Genomic DNA, 27,059 nt, shown 5'->3' with positions numbered 1-27,059 from the left:
TTTTAAGTGAATAATTCAGGCAGCCAAATAAAGATCTGGTCATCTAAGAATAACATACGAAATATAAAAACTGTTTCTTTGCTTTTCTGAAAGAGCTGTGATGATTTCTTTTAGGGTTCCCTTCTATTGGGATGTTCATATGACTATATGCTCAACTTATGGATGCGCCACTGGTTTTAAGAAAATGGTCAGATTGTACAGCCTCCTCTTGCACACAGGAGATAACCGCATGTGGGATGAGTCCAGTGGGGGCCTGAGCTTTCTGAGCTCTGTATGGCACAAAAGTACCCTTGGAGACATGGGAGTTGGTGAACTTCTTAATTTACATCTCTGATCACGTTTTCCTTCAGCCACTGGTGCTTTGTCAGGCTTTGTCAAATTGCTTGATGCAAGTATACCAGGACTGCAAAAGAGATCAGGTTATAATGAGATTATGTATATTAGAAATGGAGTTCTCTTGAAATCAGTGGGAAAATTTTAATTGATTTTAACAAGGGCAGAATTTCACCCTAGAGATGTTAAAAAAAAAAAAAAAAATCAAGTCTTCTCAATTCTTTTTCTATCAATGCAAAGGTATTTCCAAAAGCATTTTAGGGAGCTCTGTTAGCAGCTCTGTTGTAAAGGTTCGAACTAGTGCCCCTTCCTCTCATTGTTATCTGCAGGAAAAACTTTTGATCCTTGAATTTCTGCTATAAGAAATGACAATTCTTGTGTGTTCCCCATTTCTGATTAATATAGGAGAATTCTCTTCCTCGATTTCTGTCCATTTTAGCTGTTGTTTTCTATAGCCCACACAGCACGAAATCAAAATAATAGTTTGAATAATGAACCAAGGCATTCACGCCTTTGGTGACAGTGGAAAAAAATAACATTAAATAGGACAACGCACAGTGTATTTCACACTCTGTTCATCATGGATATTGCATTTCTCATACTAATATTGAGGGACAGTCAAGCCAAGAGGTATTTTTCCTTCCCCTAAATCAACGGAATGGGAACACTTTTTTGAGTGGGAGAAGGAATCTTAGCCAGGGATGAACATTTTTTTTCATGTACTTGTTTTTATCCACTATCAGAAATTATTTTCTGTTTTATACTCATGTTATCATCCTGAAAATAGTCTTCCAGCCCACAGGCAAAATTGGTATTGATCCCCTTAAAAAACAGGGAATGCACTGCATGATCTGGACTCAGTCAGCAAAAAATAGATAAACATGCAGAAAGTTATTGTTTCTTTTCTAAGATGAGATAAATTGCTTTGAATAACCCAAAATAAGCCTGCAGTGCTTTTCATTGTGGCAAAGTCCCTAACAATTGCTTTCATAATAGGAACTAGAGAAAGAGGTTTAGATAGATCTGAGTATGATGCATTCTACCTCTGTGTGTGCACACAGATGTTGAAGGATCAAGGCAAGGCCTTCGTTTGTATTTAACCACTTCAGTGACCACATACAACATGGTCTTCTACCTGTACAAAGCAGTCTTGTCCAGTCAAGCCCTTCATTCCCCTCTACTTTTTAAAATAAGCTACTGCCCAAGGACAGGATAGAGCAGGAACTGACTTTTGAAGAAATGTATGTTACATGATAGGGCAAAATGAAAGGGATTTGGTATCTGGACCATTTGTTAGTTAAATTAGCTATTTCCATTAAATTACAGTATTTATAAGTGAAAGTTGTTCTTCTGGATTTTTAGAAATTGGTTAGTTGTGTGCATCTGATTTTGAGAAGACAGTCATTCACATTATGAGAGCCCGAAGTGGCCGCCTCCTTGAAAGGCTCAGAGAGAAAGAAAATGAGTGAATATTTATGGAAAGTACATAGTATTCTCAGTCCTAGAGGGTTAAGAGCACACTGAGGAGATACGACGGAGCAAGCTTCCATCATCTCTGTGCACTGAATTTCACCTCTAGATAAAAATCCTCATGCTTGTCAGTCCTGTACTTTTCAACATCATGCCCTAATGAAAGTTAACTTATTTTTTAATGATGTTTATTTTTTCATTTTTACTTGAAGCTCATAGGCATTTCTTAGGCTCTTAATCACTTATTTTATAAATTGGTATGCAGACATGCACTGCACTCTGCATATGTCTTTAATAAAACTACAGAAAGAAGTTAGGTGCTTTCCTACAGAGCCAGTAAGAGATAAATGATAAGGGAATCATGATAATGCTGCAACAGAGATGAAATAATTCCAAGACTTAAAAAGTCTTTGCAGCATCCACAGCACCCCCTGTCCTACAGTATAGCCCTGTCTATTCTGATACAGTTTATTTACCAGTTTCCATCTTTAAATGCTATTTTGACAAATTTTTATTCAGCATCTTGCTTCAAAACAACTTTTGCTAGCACAAGGACGAGTCAGCAGCGCTGATAAATGCCAAAAATATTCTTTGAGATTTCAATTGAAAGCAGCTTTTTTTAAGATATGTTTTTAATTGCAACTGCAATATCACTGCTAATAACAAAATTTTGACAAACAAATCACAGTGGCTGCCAAGAACTTGCTTTATGACACAAAAATTCCTTTGGGCCAGCTCTGAAGTATCCCCTATAAATTGGCCTGGCTTTATGCATTTCTGGTTTCTGCAGTCCAGCCCAGTGTGAAATGCAGTGACTGCTCTGTGCTTCTGTAAAACTTCTATGACCCTTAAGGAGCAATTGAGCTGCCTGCAGAAAATTTTTCATAATTTATCTATTTGTATTTACTTAAAATTATTTGGACATGTGTCTGTGTATTTGTATTTTGCAGTTTTCTCATTTTTCTGACCGTGACAGTTTTATTACAGTGGTATAGGATTTTCAGACCTGTTCATGCTGGCCTACTGTTCCCAAAGACTTAAAATGAGCTAGGTCGATTCTTCTGAAAATGATACCTATTACGTGTTGTCTTTCGACTCTTACTTGACAAACTGTTATTTACATACATGGTTATGCTCATTACCTAGGGAAGTCAGAATTTAGAACTGTTGCAATCAGCAAGCCCTTTAGACCGTAAGACACCCGTTTTTCAATCAAATTAAAGAAGAGGGGAAAAAAAAAAAAAATTCTGTATAGAATGAAAAAGAATTTAAAACTGGCTATAGCACCATGAACTAATCAGAAGTATTACTCTCTTAAAGCATACCGTGAGAAGGCCCCCAAATCCATTTAATTTCTTGTATAGATAATATCTTGATATGGCGTTATTAATATGTCTAAACAAGCTGGATTAAAGTGTCTGTTAACTTGCCTCGTTTCTACAGTACTCTGGGAACTCTAGAAATATAAAGCCTAGAACAGAAATTCCCAATTGAGCTATACATGTGAAGGTGAATAGTCACATTTGTTTTCTTATAGGCTATTTTTAATATTTATTTTTACCCTGTCCCTGATTTATCAGTGATGACACCAGAGTTTGCACAAAACATGCACAAACTGTTTTAAAAATGTTGCTTAAGAGCAAGATCTGTTACTTGGGAATTTCCTAGGCCTCTATGTTGTTTATCTTTGAAGAAAAGCAGGTTGGCTTTGGAGCATTCAGGTGGTGTTTGAAGCATTTCACAAAAGTAGGACTGACATCTCTATCCTTTATGCAGGTTAGGCAATAAATAGCATGTGTTATCACTAAATATAAATTCATTTATCTATGTGCATGAGCTGTTTATTCCAGCATCGGAGCTATGGTTTCTGGATGGCTGCAGTTCAGGAAGAAAGTATGGTGTTTTTCCATTGATTTGCTTTCCACATCTGGATAGTGTCTTGACAATAGCAAAGCCTAGAAATGCATATGTTTAAGCATGTCATGAACAATTATGTAAAACTGCAGAACTGAGAAACGTTCTAGTTATATAGTTAAAAAATAAACACAGGGTGCTACCTAACTGTCGTCATCAAGTGTTACTGAACTGACATGTTTGCTTGATGCAATTTAGAAAGAAGAAAGGTGGATTATAATAGAATTATTTCATCATGAACAAACTATCGATCTAATTTACTAAGACACGTTGAAGTTATAGCATGACAGCACAAAGACATGCTGCAGCTACAGTACGTAATCAGGGCTTTCAGGTGCTTTATCTGTCAGTATGATTAAGCAATTTCATTATTTAATGAAACCATTCACATTTTTGAAACCTTTTGTGAAAATAAGCATTACACAGTACGAGTTTCAAGGCTACAAAAAGCAGCTCACAACTCACATGCAGGTTGGTTTGCAAGCTCTTACGCTTCACTGCAGTGTTGTCACAATGCAACAGTGTATATACATTATATAGAAATGTTCTTATTTAAAAGCCGAATACCTTATTTGCTAATGCAGTTATTGGCTTGCACCCAATAAGACAAGAAAAAAAATCCTCATTCCAGGATTTTTTCCATTGTGCTATGGGAATGCTAGATATGACACCTAAGGGTTTCATGAAGCTTGTCATTGATTATTGAAGTCCATTAGGCCACAGGGCATGTAGCTTGTTATACTGCCAGGTTGGCAAAAAACACCTCAGGGCATGTATTTCTCTGAGGTTCTTGGAGTCTCTTCTTATGGAATAGACGTTGGTAGACAGTAGGAAATAGCATGGTCTTACAGGGAAAACAGGCAAGAGGGAGTCATTTGCACAGCTCAAGAACAGGTGCTGGTTTGAGAAGAGCATAATATTAATAATGTGAAATTCTGGCAAATGAAAAAAAATGGTAGATCACATTATGGTCAGATTCCAGTGAACTCAGCCTACCACACTTAACAAACGGAATGGAAATCTTCCTATTGTACTGTTGTCCATAAATCCAACTTGTTATTAGACTAGGAAACTGAAGCTTAAAGAAATCGAATTCTTTGCTACTGAAATGTGCATTAAAATGGAAGTAGAACTTGATCTACTAATCTTCCCTTTTTATATAACACATTAAATTTTATTTTCATATATTTATTATTCAGATTGTAGTGGATGTACTTGGTGCAACCTTGGCAGAGAGAGATGGACTTAATATGTTCTCTTAAAATTCCTTCCAGCCTTGTTACGTGTGACTCTCATTAATGCCTAATATTTTAAAAAGATTATTATGGTTGCTAATGGTTTAATGACACTTACAGCAGTAATTTATCATGTGATAGTGACCATATAAACAATTCCACACCTAAGACTGTGGAACACATTTACCTTTAGTATGGATTTGTCAGTTCTCACTATACTACCTCCCTAGATCATCAAAACCAATTTTCTTAGTTACAGAACTCTTGGGATGTATTAGGAATGACTGTGGTAGATAAACCAAATGTTTATGATTTACATGATTTTGAAGAAAGATAAACTTCACTTTTCACAAAGACCTCTACTTTTTTAAGCTGTTGACTGTCTTAAGACATAGATTTAAAAAACACTTCTTGTTTTCACCAGACTTTCAGGAGAATTGATATCTATTGGCCATATTAAACTATTATGATATTAGTGGGCTTACTTAGTGCAGAAAGTAAAAAATTCCTGAGAGCTGCATTAAGCATCTGCAAAGCTGGTAAGCCAGTGCCTCTGCTGCTGTAAATCTGCCCGGTTCTTCTCAATGCAAGTGCTACTGCACTGAGAATCTAAACCTTTGCTTTCTTACCAAATACACACTCTGTAAGAGTAAAGGAATCATCAGCAGCTTTTAAATAATGTGAGGATAACTGTGCAGTTTTTTAATTCAGTGCCACCAATTAGAAATGAAGTCTTCAAGTCGTGCTTGGATTAGTGAGCATGACAGAGCCAGGATTACTTCAAAGTTTAACCAGCATCTCAGCCCTGATTAGGTTACAAATAATTGTGAATCCATATATAGTTTAGTAGTATTATTAGTGCTAGCTAGAAAATGGAAAACCTTATGAATAATTTCATGTCTTGAAAGCATTTTTTACTTTACAGCCGCATATTTGTAAGCAGAAACTTCCTAGGCAGGCAAAAGCAGGATCCTCACTTGAATTTTCCATTAACAGAAATTGTTTTCCAATGAAACTGTAAGCTTCCTAGCACAACTTTAACGTTAAAAACTCCGATTTTTTTGAATCATAATTTCAGGAAAATTACTGACATGATTTAGTATTATTATTGATAGCTGTAATATTTTTATTAGTATTACTTTTTTTAGTATTTGCATGTTAAAGTCATAAAAATCCTACATCAGCAAGTAAATTTTCAAAAAGAAACATCACTATGACATATTTGTTGCACAAAGTCCTACTTCCAAGTTTTAAAGTATCCTCACAGCAGCCGAAGTTCCTATTCCTAATTTACTCATGCCTGCTCAAAAATAAATGAAAAGCTGCAGGCTGATAGTGCACAGATCTTCCAAGCCCTGTGCTACTTTTCTTCCAAATGGACAATTTCAGTTTTCAATTGACAATTCAGTATTCAAGGCACTGAAGAATTTTACCGCATTTTTTCAAGCATTTAGTCAGAATTCAGGGTCTTACTAAGTTATTTTCAATCTCACAATGGTTGTTTTATTACAAATTCCACCTTTTCCCTTTCACTTTGTTTACTCCAATTAACATGTGGACTCACATTTGTTCAGAGCAATTTACTGTTGTTGTAATTGGATGCACAGCCTGGATGGCATTTTTTATTCTTTGCGTAAGTGGCCTCAAGCGCTCTCTCACTGAGGCATCTCTGCTGACATCATTGGATTTGGATGCGCTCCCAAGTAAGGGTTTGCTGTAATGCTTCATGGCCAGCACAGACACCCTGATGTCAAATTCAGTCTTCATTTTCTGTGTTTTGAATATTTAACTGAATGTGGCTGATTTAATGAAGATTCTTGTGGTTACTTATTGCCCAGTGCTCACCTAAAGTAAATAGAAGAATTGGGATCACAGTTAAGTGTATTACAATTCAAACAGAAAATGATTTTATTAATCTAACTCTAGTGTGTATGCAATAAAAGACCATACTACATTGTATGCAGAGGTAACAGGAACATCCAGTTTCCTTCAGGTAACTACGAAGAGACCTTTCTGAATTTCGTGCTTGGATTCCTTGCAGTACTGTTCTTCCCTTCCTTGACTGTCACTTTCTAGTTCAATTGGACTAATTGTGTTTTGATTTCAGAAATACACAGCCCTGAGCTGGCATACCATTTACCTATGGACTTATTTAAGCAGTTACAGTGGTTTTCATTTAACTATCCACATGCTTACGTATAAAAGCCATTATAATTTGAAGTTTCAATTGCAGTTTTCATACCTGTTAAGCAGTTTGCTTTGTTTTGGAATTTAGGCATCAAGAATCAGCCCAGAAATAAATCTATGCCTACATTAATCACCAGCTAATTAAAACACAATCATGCCCTTCTCACCCACCTTTTAGTTTTGTGTTACACATAGCAATGGTTTGGACTTACAGAAACACATTTGGGCTGGTAGTCTTATAAGACAGGGTTTTCTGCCAAGCCTTTCATTGCCTGCCTTGGAAGTTTTCAGGAAAATAATAAAGCCTGTTTAATTGTTCACCACACAGGTTTTCCTAAAGGCTCAGGAAATCAAGTAATTCTCTGATTTCTTACATGCTCTTGAACTTTTTTGTCAGAAATGCTGAAAAACTTTTAAGTAGGTGCCCCTTTCCTCATGACCTTGACAGCTGGGTGACTAGCCATCTTTTCAGCATTCGAAAACCTTCTGCATTCATTCAAGCCTATGAATCAGTTCTTGAGGTACACATGGACTAAAGTGTCTTAGAATCATCCACCAAAACACCCTTTATCCTTCAAAATGATGTAGACTCCAGTACCTTATTCCTGTTTTAATTCCTAAATTTTGTTGGCTTTACGTGAAGTAACATTTGCTTAAAAATTTGAAAGAAAAGATCAACAATTCAATATTTCCTGAAATTTGCACGCTAAATGTGTATCGGGTTCTGCTAGAAATGTCTGAGTTCCAAGTAGTGGAAGTGCTACTTCTAAGGATTGGTATGAAAAAGTGTGTATGTCTCTGACTGCTATTGATACGACTTCTGTGAAAAACATCTCACTTGAATTTCATGCCTTCAAAAATCCTGTCTATCAGTTTCCAATTTCATGATACAGGTGCTAGCAGCAAAAATATTGAGGTACTTGTAGTTTAAGGGCATCTTACAATATTTATTTTAAATTGAAATAGTAGCTTAATAGGACAGATGTGTGCTGCATAAGTCAGTTGCAGAGTATCTGTATCCGAGCTCAAAGCACACAGGTATTTTTCACAGTTATATTTTGAAATAGAATAGATCATAAAAAATTTTTAAATTTCTTATAATTTCCAAATTTCAGTACAGCTGGTTATTCTAATTATCATCTCAGAAAATTAAATGGAAGCTTTACTACATTGAATTATCCACCCAGTCTATTGATGTATAGTATGTATTTGTATGCATTGGGAATGAAGATTATGTCTAGAGTAACGGAGTACGAAACCTGCATGAATTCACACATTAATGGTGTCTTAACCTCATACCCATAATTTGAAAATCAGAATACAAACAAATCTTTTTTAGTAGCCAGAAGAAATGCAAATGTTGCTTGTCTGTAGTTTTTTCAATATGCCGTACTCTAAATTTAAAATACTTTATTAATTTGTACAGCTAGTGATGTCCTCTTAACCTAATCAGCAACGGGAATGCTACATAAAAATTAACAATTCCTGAGCACCAAGGGATGGGTGGGTGTATGCTTGCTGCGCCCTCGAGGGGAGCACACAGACCCACACTGTTTGATGTTCTCACAGATTCACTTTGATAGTTGGCTGCCCCACAGAATTGCCTTTTCTCTGATAATAAATTAGCTATGCTTTCAGCTGTGATTTTGGTATGACAGATATAGTATAAATGTGATTTCTCACATTAAGTGCATCCTGTCTTCACACCCTTCAGACATGTTTAGTCATCATCACGAAACACTTGATATACAAGCCCTTTCAGGAGCTTCAGAATCTTTTCTTGTAGAGCTAAAATGTGAGAGGATAAAAAGTGTTAAATGAAAAAATAATACTTAAGGCTTATGATTCAGAAGATGCTTTGTCATACGTCAAGAGTAAGAATAAATATTAGAGAAAAAAATCTCAAAAGGAAATACAGATCTCTTCCACGCACCTCCAGGTACAGATAGACAAGAGATACAGGGTTACATATCAAAATATGTATTTTGCATATATTCTTGGGATTTTAAATTACTTTTTTCATGAAAGGCAAACCTGACAATATTTTTTTAAAGCAAATTTTTATTTTATAGTAATGGTTTCATCTGCCACCCATTAATATCTGTAAGTCTGCTACTTAACTGAGTAAAAGGGAAAGGGAGGCATTTTTATGTGAACTTAATTTCCATAAAGTTTTCTGTACAAAATTATCAAAAAACTCAGCCATCTCACAAAATTTTTGTTCGCAGCATAGAAGTTAGGTTTCAGAAAGAACATATTTCCTGTCAATGGTATAAAGTAGCTCAGTCTTGGTGGTGCTACTGTGGATATTAATAACAAACCAAGCAGAGCAATCACTAGCCTTGGGCAAGTAAAGTAAATTCTGAGATAGTACTGTAATGATACATGGGTATCATTCATTAATATTTAAAATATTCTTCAGTTGCTGAGTGTAATTTACCTGTATGTCATGCTGTACATACATAAACCCAGTTCTGATCTCAGTTTCATCGTTTAAAAGGAAGAGAAAAGACCATACAATTGAAAATGTTGCTCATGCATGCAAAATTCCCAACATTCTCTGTAAAAGTCATAAATATAGCTGATAATTAATTACCTCTGTATGGTATATAACATATAATCAGCCTGTCTGCAAGATGCCAGCTATGTAATTAAAGGCCCAGCAGTTACCATTTCAATAAAGAGACTATGCATAATATTTGGGTTGTATAATTTCCTGACTTATCTTTGAGTATAAATACAGAAGCATGGCTATACAACCATTCTTCACTTTACAGAAATTATTAAGGTAGCCATATATGACTCATTGCCACCTCTTATCTGCAATAAAAACAAAATAGCATTTGCTTTTCTCTGCATTATGTCTTAATTAGCTTCTGGAACTGAAGTAAATACAACACTAATCTGTATGGGGAAGGAGTGTCTATTTCTTATGTGTCTTTCTGCAGTTATAGCTATCTCCATCTCAGACTACAGCAATATTCAAAATTATTATAGTAGTGGGCTCCCATATGAATAGCACTAAGTGATTCTCTGGAGATATCCTGTCAGTTTAATGTGAGAGTTGTGTAAGAGCAGGAATTCTTTTACCTCTGATTTGCACTGTGCACCTTCAACACAGCAAATATCTTTCAAGTAAATCACCTTTCCCAAAATGTGGAAATCGTGAAAGGGTGTTGAATGCCTGTGTCAGCTCCATCTTCGTTTGCTGAGTATGTTTAAAGCAACCCTTGCAAGCTTGCAAGCAATGTCAACACTTCCTTCAGAGATAGCAAGTCTTTGAAGAGGGATTTTCCAGGTGATGGAAAGCCTTCAAAGAGCCAGCAGTACCATTTTCAGCAATATAGAGGTCACGCCCAGGGGAGCTTTCTTCTGTGTGCAGACTATCCAACCCAGGAATCCTGGTATTTTCCAGGTGGTAGGTGAGAACTGAGGTATTAAGACTGGATATTTATTTTATGAATGAAAAAATAGCACATAGCACTTCCTGGGGGATTTGAATCGGTAAGGGGAGTCTAGTTCTTTAGTCTAATGAAGTCAGTGATGTATGTAGGTGGGAATGTGTGAGAGGGAGGAGGAGGAGGAGAGAGGCGGTGTCTTCAGAATCTGGTTTTCAGAGCTGAGCCTGAGTGTTTCCCCTCAAAAGCAAACAAGCCACAACTAGCCTGTTTGCTTTGTCTCTGGAGTCTAGTTTGCATTAATCACCCTCTCTGCACCTCCATGACATGTCTAAATAACTGACTGAAACAAGCATTATATTTGTTCAGACGCTAACAGCAAGGGAAGGATATATCATCCTATTTTGAAAGTGACAACCTCCCTTTTCTTAGTGCAACCTCCTTATGCTCAGAGAGAAAAAAAATACTCAGTTGTTGAATACCCTTCAGAGGTATGGCCAGATGTATCAGCTGCCTGAAACCTCACCCTTGGAGCAGCAGGCAGTCAAGATGCCAATCTTAAATGCAACCTTTAACATTTGAGTGTTAGTATTTCAGTCAGGTTTTTAGAAAGCAAACTGAAAAAACCCAGTATATTAATATTTGAAAAGTAATTGCAAAGGATAGGAGGGCCTATTTTGTATTAACACTCGTAGTCTTTTTTTTAATTAAGTATTATTAGCATACTGAAAAGTATTTCCTTGGCTTTCTAGCAAATAATACGTCTTTCAGGAGGCTAGTTCAACGTGTATTTCATTTACTTTATGACCAGAACTCCATTTGCAGACCATACATATTACTGAGACCTCCGAAGAGTGAAAAATAAGTTCAGTGCAAATCTCTTAATAGAAATATCTAACAGGCAGAATCCCTGCACATCTCATCTGAGCAGAAGGCAGATCCTGGAGATCAGAGAAAGTGGTTTAAATTCCAGATAAGATTCAAAGATGAAATATGAGGCCTCATGAGAGAAATAAAGTAGAATTCTACATATGCTGTCTTGAGGTGGGAATAAACTCACACACCAAAAGCTCATTTCAACTATCCTCTAAGATAGTTTGCTCAAAAGCCCACACTTCTTTTCAATTTTCATTAGACATCAATTTTAGAAAGGACATTAATAATGCAGGAATGTAAGACTAACACAATCTGGGCCTCAATGTACATGCAAATTTTATCCCTAATCTATTTGGTCACTTCTCATTGATGTGTTCATAATGTGTGCCTTTTGGAAATAAAGACATTTTCATGCTTTGCAAAAGCATTAATAGTCAAAATTCAAAAATTTAATTGAAAACTTCAATAAAATAATGTCAATCAGATTTCAGGTCTCAGACTATGAAACAAATGGGCTATTTCAGTAAAGTAAGCAGTTAAAGGATCTGATGGTTTTAATTTTTTCTCCTTAATGTTTTTGTTATTTGTTAAGTGGTAATAATGTGTTAGGTTTGTGAATAATTCTCGAAGACACTATCTCCCTAAGTCTTTGCATTTTTAAATCTCTGATCATATACACAGACACTTGGATATATAATATTTATAGTAGTTTCTGTAATTTAAAGAGATGTTTAATAGAAAATTCATACTGACAAATCATAGTGTAGATTGATATCTGGCATATAAATAAATTTAAAAATCATATAAGCCCATTAAAGTTAGAGGCAGAAAATTAAGCTTCTAACGTTTATTCCAGTTAAGACTTTGATTGGGTTTTTTATTCCTCAGATTCGGTTAGATAAGGGTTGATTGAACTTGATTTAAAAAAAATGTTACCATGTTTCATTATTAGGTAGAAAGTGCATTTATCTCAGAATATTGATTATTCTTTCCATTTAGAAAAAAGCAGTTCCCCACCCTGATAGGACCAAGGAAATATTTTATTGAGTCTGACAAGCTGCAGCATTTCATGGTGGGAGATATAATGACTCTTTCTTCCCTTTCTTTTCCTGGTTCTCCACGGCAGTAGATTTCAAGGGGCAAATCCGTGCTGACAGTGGCCATGGTGCATCTCTGGAGCAAAGTTCTTTGCATTATCCGTAATAGTTTTATTTATTCTTTTATATGTACAGGTAACTCATTTGTGGAATGTTGGTATGGTCTGCAAATAAACAGCAGTAGCCATCACATTAACTGCTAGGTCTTGGAGCACCTTACAAAGACCTTCAGCATAACTGTCCCCTTTAAAATGGAAAACATCTGGGAAGCAGTGAGTGTGTCCAATAGAATGTTGCTTTTAGCTTGTCGGCTAAAAAGTTATGAATAAAATTGACAAAGAGCATAATTCAAGTTCCCACGTTAATAGAACTGGAATATTATTTTCATCCATAAATATTATATGTACAAGAAGTGATCAAATGCTAATCTTTGTTTTTAAAAAAAAACCACAACAAAACACATAGATTCCTTTTCTAGATCATCTTCTGGCTTTGGTAATGGGATGAGCTTCCACTGGCCAAATACCGTTTTACAATGAGTAAATTCTTCTTGTCCCAATATTGATTTTTCCAGTGTACTTAGAACTTCTTGAAATAATTAAAAAGGGGTAAAGGGAAGCTGATGGTTTATTTCAAAACAACACGAGGTTAGCATTCCTCATTGGTTTAGCATTATTTAAGCACTTGTTAAAATTAATTTTAGACTGTAGCTTGTATTACTCGCTGATATGAGAGAGCTGGTAATTGTAGAGCATGGACATATAGGGTAGCAATGAGTTTGATGGTTCCTGTACATGTAATTTTATTTTTTATTATTGACTTGGCACCACAAATTAGCTAAAAGCAAATAATGTGAATGAGATTTAAAATTTGGTAAGTATTCATTTTATAATTTTTTTTTTAAATACAGATTTATGAACCTTAGTAATAACCTTTATAGTACATAGTATTTCAAATGCTTCCTAGTTCTCTTAAGTTTAGTGGCATCCATGAGTATATTTTCTCCTGAAATATACAAAATATTTGTTGCTATAAGATACTTGCCAGAACTTATTTGCACATTTGTCATATTTCTGAGCAGGAATTACAGAGGAAATGTTATGTGGTCTCAAACTATTAGTGTATATTTTAGGTTTGTGCAGTATGTATAGGGTTCCTATCTAATGATGAATAGACCTCTTAGCCTTCTCTAACCTGAAAGCATCATGTGAATTTTCCCAGTAGTAATGCTACAAATATGGGAGTGACACACTTAAGCTATCTTTTAACATTTGATTAAGCTGTGTCTAGTTTAAAAAATTGCGATAAGCTTTATATTAGGGTGAGAAGCTGAGAAAGTTTGTTGCTATTGTTAGGACTGAACATGCTATACTTTGATCATGCAGGGCTTTATTTTTTGCATTTTGCTGAAATGCGATTGCAAAATTTTATAATGGTTTTACTGCTGTATGCAGCTACATTAACTCTGGAGTTGAACTTCTGTTATTGTATAATGAATGTACACAGATGGTAAACACATTTCTTTTAATAATACTGTGTGCTTATTTTCAAGAGTTGAGATCAGGTTGGGGTCACCTCAGCCTAGCTCATGACACTTAATTTGGACCTCCCATCTTAACTGTTAAATGAAGATTTTCCATTGCTGAAATCTGAGGAGACTGGAAGTCTCTTTGAAAGTCTTTAAAGTAATATACTTTTCTTTGTTGACTCTAGAGGGAATTTAGCTCCCTGTTTTATGAAGAGGCGACACACTTAAAATGCACTCTCAACTTTAACACCTAAATTAAGTAAATGAAAGCATTACCCCTTACTTTAGCCCCAGGTGGCTTGTGGCCTGTATATTTATTTTTATAATCCATAAAGACAAGAGAGAAGGAGCTATAAAGCGTATGGGTCAAAAATATCATCACTCAGTCAAAGAGATCAGAAAGCACATAACTGGTCATAATTGGCTATGGTTAGTTGAGCGTGAAAAGCTAAGCAGAAATTGCCTACTTTACGTGTGGGCAATGTAGAGTTTATCTATGATAAACACTGCTGTATATATAGTTTACTCACTTTTTAATTTCCTGTTACTCTGTTGATGAATGAATGTGCAATTCAAAAATATTGCAATTCAAAAATATTGCACATGCAATTCATCTGAGTATTCTTAAAGGAAAACGTTTTGGTTTAGTCAGGATGCAGGATTTTAAGAGATTCAGTAAGCCTGTGATCTATCAACAAATTTTGAGTAGTTTGAGATTTACAGAAGTTCTGTGATATCAGGAATATCGGGCATAAAACTTCAACTGGGTGCTGTATAAGCCTCAAATGTATGCTGTATAACATTTGGAAAGCTAGTGTGAAGCAAAAGCCAGTATGCATAATTATGCCACAAAATTTAGTTTGAACTCACAGCTTGTTGTGATACTGATATGCAGAGTGAATCCTGTGGGTTCTTTTGTTTTAATTTTCTACCATGATTATATTTTGTTTTGGGAACTTTTTCTATGTGGAATGCACATGAAAATTAATGAATTTATGGAAGAGTTGTATTTATCCTAATGAAGATTTTGAATTTTTTAGCCACTGCTAAGGCAGTATTTCATAAAATGTGAAGAAGAAAGTCTGATGACTGTGGGCTTTTTCTGTACAATGAACATTTGCTGATACCTAGTAGACTATTCTTCCTTAAGAGGGCTGAAAACAAAGCAGTTATCTAGTACTCCTTTGAGATCACTAATTCTGACAAACAGTTGGACTACTAAGTGCTGTTTGACCTTACATGAGGGTACTTTTCTGCCTTTTGTTAGTTTACGATCAAGTGGTGTTCGTTAATAGAAAAAAGGTAAGAAAAAAGTAAAATATCACTACCAGTATGAGTTACTGTACAGTAAAGCTTTCTGTTAAAGGTAATGAGTATTATAAGAACAAAGAGCAGCCAAGATGGAAACCTTTTTTTAATTATCATTATCTAAACAACAGTAGAGAAAGTTGCTAAATGCATATTTAACTGGTCTATTCACCTCCTGGCTTTCTAACTTCTGCTGAAATCAGTGCTGCCTCCTTCATTGGGCATCAGTTTCTGACAGCCTTAGGAGAAGGGAATATTGCTTCTGAAACAGGGTGCCACTTCAACTGCACACATTATATACTCTCATTTAAAGACCACCCCTCAGCCTAGAAAACCTGGAAAGAGGTGTGGCCCAATTCAGAACACCATGTTCAAATAATGTTCACTAGGCTTATTTACTTGAGGGAGAGAGAGGCAGAGAGAGTTTAATGACCAGGAAAAATTTCTTTACTGATGAAGAATAATCAGCATGTTATTTCCTAATCCCATGAATATCTCTTTATGGGATCATTATAACAGTTTATACAAATTATTTTACCTTATATTGCCTACCAAGACTTTGTTATTAGGTAGCTGAAGGAACATCAGTAATAGTTTTATTTAATAGTATAGTTAACAGTTATTAGTTTTCTGTTAGTTTTCCGTTTCACTTTAATAGTTTAGTTTTGATTTCAGTCCAACTCAGTTATTAAATACTTAGTTTCTGAAAATTTTATATATATATTTGGATGCTCTGATAATTTATCTTTTTTTAGCAGTTTTTAAATCAATTTGTTCTGAAACAAGCTGTGAAAGTACCCTGAAGTCTTTACAATTAGAATAAGAGATTCACATCTAGTAGAATACTACAAATTAGTCTAAGAAAATATTCACATTGATATGAGCTGCTTGGGGTTTATTCATTTTAGTGATTATATCATGTTGACATTTTGAAAACAATGTTCCCTTTTTATTTTAAAATATTGGAAAACTGTAACTGTTCGGCAAACCTGTTTTCAAAGTTATTTCACTCTAGGTTGTAATAAAAAGGAACAAAGTCTGTGTGTATATGTGTGCATATGCATATTTATATCTTACACATTCATACATATATATGTACAACTAAAAGCTAGAAAGTATGGAACCATTTAATTGTTTGTAACACTTCCTTCTCCACCCACTCATCTCTCAGTCTTACAGTAATGTAGAAGTCTTTAGACACGGTATAGAGTGGTCTAGTCTCTTCAAAGAGTAAGACAGGAGAAGAATCTATCCAGGTGAATAGCCAGATATATTTCAAAACAGAATGTTTTTTAATGCAAAAGGGCCAGCAGTAATACCATGCAAGACCTTATCAGGGGACTGCAAAATGAGAAGCTAAGAGGTGTCTTTGATTATTCCCCCCTCCCCGCCCCTTTTTCTACAGTTAAATAGAGGCTTACCATTAGACTTTTTAATTCCTTTCAGTTTTTGTACTCTGAAGGTTGCTTTGCAGATGACTCAAATGTCATATGTGGTTGGCATAAAGTTGACTTCATTAAAGGATGAAGTAATGGAGTGGATATTGTGATTACAAAAGAGGACACAGAATACTGCAATGAAAGACAGTGATCTACTCTGCCTGGCAGAATGCCAGCAGCACGAGGGAGACTAGGAGAATCTATCTAGCAAGGAGGTCAATGCTACAATTAACATGCTCTCTCTAGCATACGGGGCAGGTAGTTTAGACAAAACCAGATAATAAATCTTGGAAAATTCAGAGTCAGATCTATATACTTAGCTCTTTCAAACTGAGAATAATACACAAATCAGATTAAAACTAATTCACAGTAATAAAACATTTGCCCCAGTTGCCACAGGGTGACTGCAGTGTCTTTGTTCACCCTCTTCTTTGAGATGAAAGACATTTGCTGTGTCAGTCAACCTCAAAATAGAATACACTACAGAGCTCTGCGAGATTCAGTTTTTTATCTCAGGAAAATCAAAGATCAAAAAAATGTCTTACATCGTAAGTCTAGTTCTAAATACAGACTTGCCTCTTTTAGGTGCTTGCTCTTCCTTCTACATTCATTTAAATGTACATGGAGGGGAAGGGGCTGAGGAGAGTGAAAAAGGATTGCTTTTATTTGTCATTACAAGGTAAATAGGCATTTCTGATAAAATGCAACAAGGCATTTCCTATGGGAACATCAGTAGCTGTAAAGAAGAATGCTTGGCAAGCATGCTACATAAATGTATTTTCAGGAATTAGTTTTGGACAAATTTGTATTCTTGGGGTATTTCTCAAGAGAAAAAAAAATTGTTAAAAGATGGTACTTCCCTCACTAAATTTTCTGAATGATTTAATGGACACCCACACTACTGTTTGTTGTGTTAAATAAACCATACTGCATAATAAATATCAGAACCCAAGGTATTCTAATAACATATTCTACCTATATTTTCTTAAGAACACCAAACAAATTTTAGGGCTATTTCCTAAACAGTCTGTGAAAATTTGTTTTTTTAAGTGAAAGTAAATATCTAAATTGTATAAACATTAAGCAGAAGACAAAACACAGACTAGACAGTGAGTAAACAATTGAAAATATCAGTTTGGAAGGACTGAGATTAGATATGTGTTTATTTGCATATAGCATTTACTTGAGCAATGTGCATGAGAAAATCCATTAGGTTTGTACTCAGTACATTGTACTGAACAGCTTATATTGAAATACTTGTTTTATAAGGTATATAAAATATAATTTTAAAACATACACCATTAAACTGCATTATCTTTTCAATTAGTGAGATTATAAGGGGAAGTGCCTCCCAGTCCTTCACCTCCAGTTCCTGTTTCAGAATATACCATCGTGGAAAATGTCTTCTGCTTTGCTTAGCTTCCTAAATAAGGTGTCCATATAGTGACATTTGAAGAGAGTTTTAGGGCCATTGTTGTCAGGGTTTCCTATTGTCTGTCTATGGGCATGTAACTGGTACCTCATTTAGGAGCTTGGACTTGTACCACTGTCAGTAGCGCCCTGAGAATGAGATTCCTGTGGCTCTTGCCCACCTTAATATAATCCCAAGAGGTTTCTCTTCCATATATATACATGCAACCAGAGCTAGGGAATACAAGCTGTGTTTCTGTTTTTTACCCCAGAGGTCCTATGAGGAATCACTAATTTAAGAATTGCATAAGGAGCAGGGAAGTCTCTCTTTTGCTTCCTTCTCTGGTTAATGTTCTTCTGATACTTATTTGAGGCTCCAGAAAAAGGAGATTAATTTGCACAATGTTCAATATTCTTTCTTCTGGGACTGATCATACACATTCCTTTACAAGTGCAGAATTACACAGCAATGACATGCACGGATCAGAAGATATGCTGGTTTAAGCCTTTAAGGAAGGCTATTTTTAAAAGAAATAAAACACAAATATAGAAGAATGTTTATTTGCTTTTCCACATTTTCTCCCCATATATGAAGCTAACATAACATCAGCGTATGTACTGGAGACATCCAAGTTCCGATACAGATAGTAGCTACAGAAAAGCTTCCTCACAAAGGAGTACAAATTACTCCATCTAACAACTACTACTGCTAACAACTGGAAGAGCGGTGACGCTCTAGTCTCATAAGCATAAAAGCACTGGTCCAGAGCAAAGCAATCTGGTTGGTTATTTTTTTCCTTCACTGCCTGCCACCAGCTGTCAGAATTCAGGAACTTGCTCAGAGAGCCTTTTTGATCAAATTCAAGCAGGGCTGTGCAGGCTGAGGTTCAAACTACAAGTTTTATGTGAAGGTTAAGTGTGCAACAGTATTCTTATGGAAAAAGCATTGAACTTGTAGATTGTGATGATGCTTTTCAATGTATCACCCGTTAGTTTAACTGGTGGGAGTATATTGATTCCTCTTTTCCCATATACAATATATTTTTCTTCCAGCCTGCCTTAATTACTACATATATACTGTATCTATTGCCACTTCAGAGGCAGGGCATATTGATTTTACAGACAGGAAAAAAAAGTGTCATTTGAGGGAGCTGCTAAAGGATAAATTTAGAAAGGAAAACCCAAAGAGATTATTTAAAAAAACCAACAGTATATAATATGAATATTTTAGAGATTTAGTTAGTTTTCTGAAGAGGTTGTGGAGATACTGGAAACATATTTGCAATCTGCACAGCTCCACTTAGTGGTCAAGAATATAGTGACTCTTGGTCACAAGTGTTTTAATCCTCAATTTCAGCAATGCTTAGGTTAAGTAAAGCCAACACATGTGACAAATATCTGTCCTAATGCACAGAGCCTATTACTGCGGTAGAATAAATAATACTACAAGACATAACAATTTATACTACTGGATGAATTTGATTAGTCTGTGTTTGCACTTTGCTTTTGTTTATTTTCAATTGCTCTTCCCCAAAATGAATATGCTGGCAGATTATACTGTAGTGGAAAGCCAATTTCAAGTGCGTATCTGTTGATTCTCACAAAAGCAAATTTTTACTATAAAGCCTGCATATTCACAGCAGAAATATATTTTTTTTCATTATATTTAGAAAACTGAAGTGACTAGGTAATCCAGCTATACAATGAAGTAAGCACATCCTGAATACTGGGTATCTGCACACTGAATTACATACTTGCAGTCTACACTAGGACATTTTTAGCAGTATATCTTTTGTTCTTGGTGGTGATGGGATAATTAAAAAAAAAAAAAAACCACAAAGAAGACATGAGATGATTTATAGACAATGAGAAAAAGAGATAAAAACACAACTGTGTAACTTATTTCCCTATATCACTTAATACCTGCTTTTTCAGGTAGCTCAGCTATTGAAATTAAAGGCAAAGATTTATTAGAAGAAATCAAAAGAAAGCAGGAGAGTTATAGCAAAAGCAATGCCCCAAGGTATATTCTTTTCTTTTTTTAAACTAACATGCCTTAATTGTAGAAGTCTGTGGATGAGAACTGACAACAGCAGAACAATTAAGATACTAAATGAGTTTCTGCAGTAACAGATAAGAGCTCATTCAACATCTTTAAAGTTCCCATTCATCAGAGACAAGTTACAGACCCCAGAGTGGGACAGGAGAAGGCCTTTTCTATGCTCACCTCTGGATTGTCTTCATGCAAAACTCATCAATCTTGTGTATAATGACTAGACTGCCTAAAACTCTTAGGAAATTTTATTTTTATTTTGCATATGTAAATATACTACATTTTTCTTTTAAAAAATGCAAATTATGTAATTTTTTCACTTTTACGTGAGATCCACTGCCAAATGTTTCCAAATCAGTGTCTTTTTCAGGCTTGCTTTCTTACAGTAGCACTATTCCTTCTGTCCCTATTAAAGGTATAAGGAAACAGTCTTTCAGAACTTTTAAGTCTGTTGCCTTTGAGTTTCCTGTTTGTATGCAGTACAGTGCTTTCTCTCAGTGCTATCAAAATATATCAAAAATATATAATAAAAATATTTTGATATATCAAAATATATTTTAAAATTTGCATCAAAATATAATGGAACCATTTCAGTGTCTATTTAGTGCCACCAACAGAAAACAACAATACCAAAATTTGTAAATTTTTACAAAGTTCTTTCAGAAAGTATTATTTTGGAGATGGGAAGAAAAATGTGGTATTTTTAAAACTCAAAATAATATCCCTGCCCCCATCCAAATATCATCTGCATTCTGTACTCTGAACAAGGGTAATGAGCGCCGTGCTTTGAAGCAGATTTACAAAGCATGTGGCTGCTTTCAGAGCAGGGCAGAGGGTTTGATCTGGGTGCTGTAACTGAGTGGATAATGCTAACGCCTTTAAGCATGAGATCAAAGGGAGATTCCCTGCATTTGTTGTCTTCTTTAGTGAAGTGAGATAAAAATGCAGAGCCTGAGTTGTGTCTGCATGTTTACAAAGTTTTCACAATGATGACCTCCATCTGCTCTGTTGAGACATGCTTGCAAATAAGGAAACTATTCCATCGTTAAGGTTTTTATATAAGCATTATACATATTCTGTACAGGAGCATGCAAAGGATTTGAGGTAAATGTTTTGCTTGCTGAAGGACTTGCAGATTTATAAATATAGTAAATGTATATCCAAAGAGAAAGTGCTGCCGTTAATAAAAGCATAACAATGATTAATAATATTCACTATTAATTGGTAAGTGTGATGATAATAATTCAACCTCTTAATGAAGGTATGATGCACTGCAACCTTTTTTTAGTGGAAACAGTGCCTTCTTCACCTTCTGTAGACTCTTCATTTTTCTAGACATGCACAACCATTGGAGAGGACATTTTTTGTACAGAAATAGTGACACACTAAGCATGACTAATTTTCTATTATGCTACTTTACAAAAATATGCAATTTGTAATCCCAAGTGTACTCCTGACCTCCTTGCAAGCAGAGGTAAGCATTAGTATTCTAGCTGCTTGGGCACTGTAATCCTTACATGACTGCGGTTCCTCCTTCATTAATGATCCCGTTTTGCTATAAATGAACATAATAGCCTTCTCCACTATAGTCTTGATTACAGAGTGGCCTAAATGTTTTACTTATTGAAATGCTACTAAACAGCAGAAAATAAGTAGATTTATTGAGAGGACACAGAATTTGACTGCAATGACGAACGATTGCTACTGAAGTGCTCCGTGTCTTATAAACAGTCACAGTTCTGTAAAGGCCAGTACATCTTGGAGTGACATTCCAGCAGGTGCTCATCAGTTCAAGAAGGATGATTTATATTTTGTAAAGTTAGGTTGAACAAACAGAAGTGCATGTTCTTTTTTCTATTTGTCACCTCTCTTGATCAGAATTCAATTGTAGAAGTGAGTTAATTCATTCAATGTTAATGTTTAATGGCAATCATACTTAGAATTTTTCCATAAAAAGGAAAAGAGAGGAGATTTGAACACCTTTGTGATTTCTGTGTATATATTTTATTTACTTTCAAAAAGTTAAGCTCTGTGTTTGCAGATTTAAAGCATCTCTAGTCTGTGGCAGAAATGAAAGTATTGGTCAGATTGACCTCACTAGCCCAGCTATTTGCAATGACTATTACATTCCTCTTAATAAACGACCGTATTTTCAAGTTTTTAGCACATAACTGGCTGTCAGTGTATTGTCAGTCTCTTCTTCAGCCCAAGTACACGGAGTGTCCCTCTGAGGAGATGCACAAACCCCTTTAGCATTTCCTGTTGCATGTGACCTTTGGGCCTGACCACCACCACAGCATAGCTGACATTCTGACCTAGTTAGGAATTTTTTTTTGCAGTAGATAATTTTTTCTCACGTGCAACTATTTAAATTTGAATCAGTTAATAAGACTGGAAGTAAGCCTACCTAGTCAGCTGACCAGTTTGTTAGCAACATACATTAACAAAAGCAAAACAGAAAGGGGGGAAAAGGACCAGAATAAACAAAAAGCTCTAATGCTACTATATTAATTGTTTTGATATCAATTAATATTTAAGGAGCTATAATAGATTGAATGCTGTAGGTAAAAAGATTAAATGCTAAAACTCGTAGCAAGGGGAAAGAGTAATAGAGGTACTGGGAAAAAAATATCTGAGAGACGGATGGGAGGGCTGCGTATCAGAGGGGTATAAGAATGAGGGAGTTACTTAGAGGATAGATTCCACTACTGCTGTCTGCAAATACTTGAAGTGAAAAATTCTTTCAGAAAATAAAACTTAGCTTAACTCGGAGTGTTTACCTCTCTGTTGATACTAGTGAAATCACAATGAAAGAAAAGATGGGAAAAGAGCACTCCAGTTAGGTTGAAAGCATTTTAGCATTTTCAAATGAAATAGTTACAGTTTGTACCTTCACCTTGTGGATTGGTTTGGTTTGGGTGGGGTTTTTTTTTATGTTCTCTTTTTTGTCCTAAGTCTGTTTACAATAAAATATCATGACTGATGAAAACCAATAATTTGGGATTTTTATTCTACAGAGAATTTAGGATTTGAAGTGGTTTATTTCTAAAAGGGAATTTTAGAAGTCTGTTTTGCAAAGCAGTTCTGTTCTTATTCTTGTGAGCCTCCCAGTTGACATTAGTAGTCAGCAATTAACAGAAGTATTGTGAAGCTGGCACTAGGTAAGAAAGAGTGCAACAAAGGAAGTGGCAATGTCTCTGGGGTAGGGCATAGCAAGTTTTCAAAAAAAAAAATCTCCAGGGATGGAGGCAGCCTGCTCTACTGCTTGATTGTCCACATGGTGAAATGAAGGCTTGCTTTATATCCTGTCTGAAGCTGTCTTGTTTCAATTTATTGTCCATTGTCTCTCTGTCACAGCATGAACCACTTCTTTGAAAAGCTTGTCTCTGTCTTCCCGGTAAGTTCTCCCTAGGCTCTGGAAGGCTGCTGTTACCATCCCACTAATGCTGCCCTACTCCAGGCAGGCCCCATTCCCTCAGCCTCTCCTCACATGGCAAGCACTGGCCATTTTGGATCCCCTCCACTCAATTCACTCCAGTTTATCAAAGTATTTCTTCTATTAAGGGATGCAAAACTAGGCACGGTATTTTAGATGTGGTCTAATGAATGCTGATTAAGGGAGGAAGGAGTGTTGCGTGTTTCAGAGCATGTTAAAACACTACAAAAGGAATCAAGAAGTGAATAGAGTTGGCGTGCTCTGTTTTTTAGAGCTGGATTAAGTTTCTTCAAACAAAGGTTCAGAACACTTAGGCAGAAAGAAGGAGTTTGTGTCTCATACCTGCACTAAGTAGCGCTATTTATAGTAAGTAGAGAGCTTTCCTTGCTTTCCTTTTCTTCTTAATTCCTACTGCTTTTTTGTGGATGTTTCAGTGTATTCTGATAACACTTCCTCAGCAAAGTCACACAAACCAGACAGATGGAAGTAATACATGATTCCTCAGCTCTAAAGGGATAGGCTCAAAGTATGCACTGAGTGGCACTGTCAGGATGTGCAGAGCTGTTTGCGTGGTCAAACACACTGGTCTGCTGAACATTACTTAAGGGACTTTCAGGAAGCGAGTCAGAGGGTTGTGAATATGCATGGCTCTTCAGTATTGAACTGCAGTACTGGGACCGTTCTCAAAGTGCAAGTTCTCTTTGTGTACTTAGCCAAACAGGCGAATGATCCATTTTGCATGAGTATGCCCCAACTGACCTAAGTGAGGCTAAAAAAGCTGTAAGCTGTAAAGTCCATATTCTCATGTGTGCATACCTACAAAACTGTAAAAAGAGACATTTTGCAGACCAACAAAATCTGTTTCTAAGCTTCTCAGACCAAAGTACTTTGGTTTCAGTCCATTCCTAAGCATTACAATATAAAATGGAAAAATCTCTGACATTCTTCATCAGAAGAAGTCAAGAGCTTTAATGTCTTGGGAAACTTACTTCATAAGATTTGTATTGAGTCTGTTTTCATCTATTTTATAAAAGCAAGTTCCAATGCAATGGCCTGTAATCAGCACTAAGACTTCAAGCTGATTTAATTAATAACTGTGATTTAATTAATAAATTTTTGAGGCAGACTGACATGATAGAGTGATTGGATCAACCTATCTGTCCAGCAGTTGTTGAAAGCCAAGCTTACTTATCTGTAATTTTATCTCATTAGGATAACTTTATAAATTAGATTTTTTTAAAATAAAGTTTTTACGTGAGGTGATTAAAAAACTAGTATATTTTATAATCTTATTTTCATGACTTCACTGCAATCATGTTACATTCCATTGCCACTGTGGAATGCATGCAGGGAAGAAATTGGCTTCCTATGTTAAGAAGGTAAAGAAGGTATCCGAAATGACAGCATAACAAATTACACTCCACAATAATATATTTCATTATTTTTTTGCATGTGAAATGGCCAGGCATGAAGTACTACCTGCTGCTGAGTGACTGCGATGTATTCCAGAGTTTTTAAATAATTTTATTGCTTCCTTGTAGAATATTTGTTTTTACACTGGGCTCTAGTACAGATACTTACAGATCATTTGGTGGAATATACATGTCTGTGTACCTAAGCTGTATTGAAATTGTATGACAAGCAACTGATCAACTTGGGTGCTTTTGAAATCTCAGGAAGCACCAAGCTTAGACTTCAAGTGCCAAAATTCCCTTTAAAATAAAACTTGATGTGTTTATGGGTTGAAATTTAAGGGAAAGCATGAAAGTGATGGTTTGAGGACTTCACCAAACTGTCTACACTTACACTATCTTATGCTCCAGAATGTATCAGAAAAAAATAAAGGTTAGTAAGTACTTTGTCTAGTGTGGACTTCTGCAGTTGGACATCTACATTTTTCTTGGAAGCACTGGAGCCCAGTTGCTGGAGTCTTGAATTGTGGAATTTATGTAATCTTGTCTTTCCAGAAAGCATTTTCTTTGAAAAATGTAGTCAATAGAGTAATCAGACTAGCTACACATTATCATGCTCTTTGTGTATATGACATCCCAAAATGTTTGGGTTTGCTATATTAAAGTGCTCTCACTTTGGTTAAATATGAGGAAGATTGCTCACTTGTTTAATAGCACTGGGGCATCCCACGTGATGCAGTTTAGGGTTGCAAAATAGAAATACTCTGGAACAGTTCTCTGAAAAGTGTCAAGTATTAACACCTGTAGTTTTTGTCATGGAAGGTCTCTTAAACTCAGGCACATCATTCATATTGTTTTACATAAAACGTCTGACATGTGGCTGTGATGCACTACATTCTAATGATCAGGTCAGGAAACTTGGCAAGCTGTTTTTCCTTGAATGGGAGGACTGCATAATACTATTCGTGATTGCTGTTTGTTCAATAAAGTTTTCAGTCTTCCAATTTATTTACTTTCAATTTTGGTTTCAGTTCATTTAACCTTCAGAAAACATTTGTGCTGTCTACTGCTTACAAAAGGAAGGCTCTAGCAGTCCCTTGCTGCATTTATCTCTTGCTGTGGAGCTATGATGTCTGCCATAATAAATGTATCCATTTGAAATAGAAGTGATTAAGCTCTTATTGAAATATCTTCTGGAACAAAACATTAGCTTTTGCTTTCAAAGGGCAGATATTGCAGCAGATAGCACTTAACCTGGCGAAGGACAAAGTGTTATATTTAAACATCACTTTTCTGCTTGCCTCTATGAAACAGGAAGGATATCTGCATTCAAGCACTTCCATTTCTTAATACATCAAAACAAGTATCTTTACAGAATTGAAAGTAGCATGACTGTAACCATTGCTTTATTTTTAAAAACAGCCCACCCATCCTACCAATTTACTGTGATTTATTCATTTGAACTTTTAAATCTGAAAGATACAACAAAGGAAAAAAGAATTGGGCAGACATTGGTATTTACACACTAGATTTCTGTCTTCAAAGGCACTGATTCATCTAGCTGTACATTTCTGAACAAAACCCAAATTTGACCATTTTGCAGTAATCCCTGGTTGTCCAGCTCAGAAATTCATATGAGATTTGACACTAATAATGTCATCTTGAAAGTATGTTGTAATTGTGGCCATTGCTTTTCAAAGCTGATGTATATCAGTGAAACCATATAGATCTTTATTTTGCTGACTATCTGGGGAAAAGCTCAAGGCCAAAAGATGAAGAATGGAGAAGATTTTGAGTTTCCTGCCCAAATCAGGTAGACAGATAGACTACTTGTCCATCTGTGTATATACAGAACACAACAAAGGTCCTTCTATCACTATAGAGGTCCTGATGCATTGCATAGGACTTTTCTAAGTACTAATGTAATAAGTTAATAATGACAGTTGAATCAAATCATTGATAA

The 27,059-nt window shown here is 35.6% G+C and overlaps 1 protein-coding gene across 1 annotated transcript in view; it reads left to right on the top strand.

The window, feature by feature from the left end:
* CLSTN2 (calsyntenin 2) overlaps positions 1 to 27,059 on the top strand; it is a 397,862-nt gene that overhangs the window by 332,420 nt on the left and 38,383 nt on the right. The gene's annotated exons all lie outside the window — the stretch shown is intronic.

Source organism: Strix uralensis, chromosome 9 (genome assembly GCF_047716275.1).
Source record: "Strix uralensis isolate ZFMK-TIS-50842 chromosome 9, bStrUra1, whole genome shotgun sequence".
Lineage (NCBI taxonomy): Eukaryota > Metazoa > Chordata > Aves > Strigiformes > Strigidae > Strix > Strix uralensis.
This window is presented reverse-complemented; position numbering and strand designations above follow the sequence as displayed.